The sequence below is a fragment of the Orycteropus afer genome, unplaced genomic scaffold (genome assembly GCF_000298275.1).
Source record: "Orycteropus afer afer isolate SDZICR_OR568_19922 unplaced genomic scaffold, OryAfe1.0 scaffold00439, whole genome shotgun sequence".
NCBI classification, from domain to species: domain Eukaryota; kingdom Metazoa; phylum Chordata; class Mammalia; order Tubulidentata; family Orycteropodidae; genus Orycteropus; species Orycteropus afer.
This window is the reverse complement of record NW_006922026.1, coordinates 460,358-466,235: the sequence shown is the minus strand read 5'-3', so window position 1 is coordinate 466,235 and position 5,878 is coordinate 460,358. Positions and strand designations below refer to the sequence as shown.

The 5,878-nt window shown below is 34.0% G+C and overlaps 1 non-coding gene across 1 annotated transcript; it reads right to left on the bottom strand.

The window, feature by feature from the left end:
* Positions 1–5,391: 5,391 nt before the first annotated feature.
* On the bottom strand, positions 5,392–5,498 carry LOC122151411. Its single transcript, XR_006164139.1, has one exon. It is a non-coding gene; the product is annotated as a U6 spliceosomal RNA (small nuclear RNA).
* Positions 5,499–5,878: the final 380 nt, after the last annotated feature.

Genomic DNA, 5,878 nt, shown 5'->3' with positions numbered 1-5,878 from the left:
ATACATTTGCCCCTATATGCTCTCATATACATGGATTTATGTGCAGCACATACAAATGTCCTCTGCCAAATCTGTATATACTCTTGGATGTCCTCCCATATACTCTCCCACACCTGTTCAGCCTTCAATACACCTATATAAATGTTTGTAAATTATTATTTACTTGTAATTTATTTAATTGTTTTTATAATAAAAACAATTAACTTGTAAATCATTGTTTCTTATTACCATTACTGCAAGATTGGGTATTTGTAATAGTATTTACCATTGTTGCTTTTTACTCTTCCACACTCCCCACTGATTTCTTTTGCCTTGGCTGGGCTGTACTTGACTGTTGTTTTGTGTATAATGCCTTTCACTTCACCCAATTTAATACATGTCTACTCTCTAATTAGTGATTTTCCCACTGTCACACTCCCATCTCTGATAACAACCAAATAATGTTTCTTTCTGTGTTTAAACCTTTCCTTGACTTTTTATAATAATTGTCTCATACAATATTTATCCTTTTGTGATTGACTTTTCCTACTAAGTATAATGTCCTCCTTATTCACCCACGTTATAAGTTGTTTAGCAGATTCATGATTATTCTTTATCATTGCTCATTAATGTTGTGTACTATTATACGTATTACAGTTTGTTTATTCATTCTGCTGATAGGCACTTAGGTTGTTGCCGTCTTTCTGCTACTGTGGTAATGCTGCAAAAAAGCATGGTGTTTATATGTCCTGTTCATATTCTGGCTTTTATTTGCCTAGGATATATACATTATAGTGGGATCAGTGCATCAATTCGTGTTTCTATTTCCAACTTTTTAAGGAAATACCATGCTGTTTTTCAGTGTTTGTACAAATTTGCATTGCAACCAAAAGTGTATGAACATTCCAATCTCTCCATACCCTCACCAACATTTGTTGTTTTCTGTTATTTATTTATTTTAAATCATATCTAGTTGTACCAGGGTGACATGACATCTCATTGCTGTTTTGATATAATTTTATATGCATTGCAACCATTTCTTTATGTATTTGTTGGACACTTGAATGTCTTTTTTGGTGAAGTGTCTGTTAATGTCCCTTGTCCACTTTTTGATTGGATTGTTTGACGTTTTGTTATTGATGTGTTGAAGTTTTATCTAAATATTAGATATTGGCTCCTTGCCTGACATATCATTGCCCAAAATATTTTTGCAATCTGTAAGTTCTCTTTCACTCTTTTGGAGAAATCTTTGGATGTGTACAAGTGTTCCTGTTGTCTTCTTTACCTTCTGCTCTTTGTGCATTTTACTTATATTTGGTGGACTATTTATGCCATGAATTATGGCCCCTATGTTTGCCCCAGAAGGTTGGACAATCTATTTCCAAAGTGATACTGCCTCAGAAACACAGGAGGAGTCACTATGAGTCAGGTCCGACTTGATGCACATAACAACAACGACAACAACAACAAAATGTTTGTCCCTATTTTCCTTTCATGATCTTTGTAGGTGTGGATTTTATGTTTAGGTCTTTGATATATCTTGTGTTACTTTTTGTGTATAGTGTGAGGTATAGGTTTATTTCATTTTTCTGCAAATAGATATCTGTTTTTTCCAGCTCATTTGTTAAAGAGACTGCCTTTTCCCTCATTTAATTTATTCTAGCCCTTTGTTAAAGATTAACTGTCCAAAGGTGGCTGACTCATGGTTCTCAATTCTGTTTCACTGGTCTATATGTCTATCACTGCACCAGTAACAGGCTTCTTTGACTACCATGGGTGTATAGCAGTTTTTGACATTGGTAAGTATGAAGCTTCCTACGTTGTTATTCTTTGTAGTGGTTTTATTATCAGAGGTTTCTGTCTGTTCCATATAAAGTTGGTGATTAGTTTTCCATCTCTTTAAAGAATGATAATAGAACCTAGATCAGGATTGCATTGTATCTATAGGTCCCGATGGGTAGTATTGACAATTTCACAATGTTAAATCTTCCTATCCATAAGCATGGTATGTCCTTCCATTTATGTAGATGTCTTTTGGTTTCTTACAATAGTGTTTGATAATTTTCATTACGTAAGTCTTTTGTATCTCTGGTAAGGTTTATTTCTAAGTATTTCATTGCAAGACTGGGCGATCTACTTCCATAGTGATACCACCAAGGAAATTCAAGGAGAGGTAGCTATGAGTTGGATCCGACTCTACAGCAGTGAATTTCTTACATCAGGAATTTAATTATTTTTTTGTTTTCTTTTCAGACTTCATTTTATAAGAGTAAAATGACCTGATGGATTTTAGTATATTAATCTTAGACTCTGAAACTTTCCTGAATCTTCCCATTAGTTCCAGTAGCTGCAGTTTTCTATGAATAGGAATATGTCATCTACAAATAGGAATGTTTTTACTTATCCATTACCAACTTGTATGCATTTTATTTTTCTTTTTTACCTCATTGCTCTAACTAGGACTTCCAATACAATGTTGAATAGCAGTGGTGACAAAGGGCATCCTTGTCTGGTTACCATTTGCAAGAGAACTGATTTCAGTCTCTCTCCCTTGAAAATAATGTTGGCTATTGGTTTTGCATATATGCCCTTAGTTATGTTGAGGAGTTACTTTTCTATATCTATTTTGCTGAGACTTTTTATCATAATGCATGTTGGGTTTTATCTAATTATTTTTCAACATTGATTGATATGATCATGTGGATCTTTTCCTTTGTTTTATATGTGTAGTGTTGATTGTTTTACTAACTTTGAACCCTCCTTGTATATTTGTTATGAATCCCACTTGGTCATGATGTCTTATCTCTTTGATATGCTGTTAGATTCTGTTGCATAGGATTTTGTTGATGATTTTTGGATCTGTGTTCATAAGGGAAGGAGCACTGGCAGTGAAGTGGTTAAGACATAGGATTCAGATGCTAACCAAAATGTCAGTGGTTCAAACCCACCAGGTGTTCCATGAGAAAAAGATGAGACTGTCTGATTCTGTACAGATTTACAGCCTTGTTAACCCTGTGGAGGAAGTTCTACTCTGTTATATAGGGTCACTATGAGTTGGAATCAACATGATGACAGTGGGTTTTTGGTTTGATGATCATGAGGTCTATAATTCCCTCTCTCTCTTTTGTCCCCCTTGATGTCTTTTCTTGGCTTTGGAATCAGAGTTATGCTTGCTTCATAGAATGAATTCAGAAGTATTCCATCCTTTTCGATCTTCTGGAATAATCTGAATAGAATTGGTGTCAGCTCTTCTCTAAATGTTAGATAGAATCTTTTCTACCCCCACCCATACCATTCAATTCTTTGTTTTCTTATGGGTCTATTAAAAATTTCTAGCTTAGTCTGCATTAATTTAGGCAGGCAGTGTGTTTATAGAAATTTTTCAATGCTTACAGATTTTCAGATTTGTTGGAGTAGTTCTTCATGTTATTCTCTTATTATTTTTGTTTCATTTTATTTTTGTTGTAATATATTCCATTTCATTTCTTAAGTTTTTTTTCAGCTTCTTCTTTTCCTTTGTTAAATTTGCCAATGATTTGTCAATTTTATTGATCCTTTTCAAAGAACTTTTAGTCTTATTGATTTTTTCTACTGTTATTGTTTTATTTATTTCTGTTCTAATCTTTATTATTTCCTTTCTTCTAGTGAGTGTCACTCTATTTTATTTGTTGGAGATGTTGGTTTAAAGTGTTGATTTTGTTTCTTTCTTCTTTTTTAATGTGTGTGCTTATTGCTATAAATTGTCCTCTGAGCACTGTTTTTGCTGTGTCCCCAAAGTTTTGGTATATTGTGTTTCCATTCTTGTTTTATTCTAGGAATGTTTTAGTGCATTTGTTATTTTTTCTATTACCCATAAGTTTTTAAGCAGGATGTTACTCAGTTTGCATGTGCCTGATTTTTTCCTTGTATTGATTTTTAGTTTACAACATTCTGATCCAAGAATAATACATCCAATATTTTGATGTTATTGAATATATTGAAGCTTTTCCTTTGTGACCTAACATATGGTCTATTCCTGAGAAACAAATATGTGCACTGGAAAAGTATTCTGTATATATCTATGAAATTAAGTTGGTTGTCTGTACTGTTTAGATCTTCATTCAGTATCTTTGTTGAGTTTCTTTGTTGTTCTATCACTCATTAAAAATAGTATGTTAATTTTTCTTAGTATGATCATAGAGTTGCCAATTTCTTTTTCATTTCCATTAATTTTTAATTTATGCATTTGGATGTTTTGTTTTGGGTGCATAAATAATTGTGGTTATGTCCCCTTTTTGGATTGATACCTTAATCATTATATAATTCCCTTCCTTTCTCATTATTCTGGTTTTCACCTTAAAGCCTATTTTGCCAGAAATTGATATTGTCATTTTTGCTCTTTTGGATTCCCCTATGCTTGGTGTATTTTATTTCCATTCTTTGACGTCTACCTTGTTTTTGCCTTTGTGTCTCAGGCATGGTGCTGGTAAGCAGCATGTTGGTGGGTCATGTTTTCTTATCCATTCTACCACTCTTTGTCTCTTACTTAATACATTTAATCAATTTCCATTATGTGTAATTATTGATACAAGCCAAAACCAAACTCACTGTCATCTAGTTGACTCTGACTCATAGCAACCCCTCCTTGAGTTTCCGACATAGCATCTCTACAGAAGTAGGTTGCCCAGTCTTTCTTCTGAGGAATGGCTGGTGGGTTTAAAGCACCAGCCTTCTGGTTAGCAGTCAAATATCTTAGGCACTACACCACCAATATGGATTTATTGCTGTGCTTTTGTTGTGCTTTTCCTTTTTGTGGTGCTGGTGCTGATGATTTCTTTGTTCCATATACTGTTTTGTGCTTAGTTCATTTTGTTTAGAGATTTTGTTTTCAACTCCTTTGTTGCCATTTACTTCGTGTTTACTATGTCATTATGATTTTTTAAAATTTTTTTCCAAGAAGGTTTATTAACCTTCTTGTGTGTGTGTGTGTTGTTACTCTAAAATACATTTTTATCTTCTTAAGCTCAAAAAGGGAGCTCTGGTAGCGTAGTGCCTAAGGCACTTGACTGTTAACAAGAAGACCGGCTGTTCAAATCCACCACACCTCAGAAGGGAGCTTGGGCAATCTATTTCCACAGTGATGCCACCTCAATAACCCAAGAAAGGGTTGCTCTAGGTCGAGTCCTACTTGAGGGCACATAACAACAACAACAACAACAAAAACAAAGTTCAAAAACTGCTCTATCTTGATATCATCTCCATTTGGAAGTTCTGTAGCTACTCCATTTCTTTCTTTTCTTTTTTTTTTTTGCTTTGCAGTTATAGTATACCGATTGATATCTCTGTTTCTCTAATTTTAGTTTTGTAGCTTTATTTTATTTTTGAAAATTTTTATCTGAGTTGATTTTCAAGTGATGTTGTCATGTGTCTTAAAGAAATATGGCACATTTAACAAATTTACATGTCTTCTTATTTCAGGGACCATGCTAGTATTTTCTGTATTGTTCAAATCTTAGTATGTATGTTGCTAAAGCAAGCACAATAGTTTCCTTAATATAAATATCTCTGAGAGCTCTAATGGCACAGTGTCTAAGTCATTTGACTGCTAACCAGAAGGCTAACAGTTCAAACCCACCAGCCACTCCTTTGGAAGGAAGGTTGGGCAATCTACTTCTGTAGTAATACCACCTCAGAAATCCAAGGAGAGGTTACTATGAGTTGGATCCAACTTGACAGCAGTGTGTTTGGTTTGGGTTTGGGTAAAAGTCTTGTAAAAATTTGAGTTTTGTTTTTAACCTTCAAGTAAGGTGAAAAGTTCTGTAACAGGAGGGTTAAGAGAGCAGTCACATGAAGGAAATTGCAAGAGAAACTATGTTGGGATAAGATCATATTCTTTAAGCAAAACTAAAATATGAGAGAG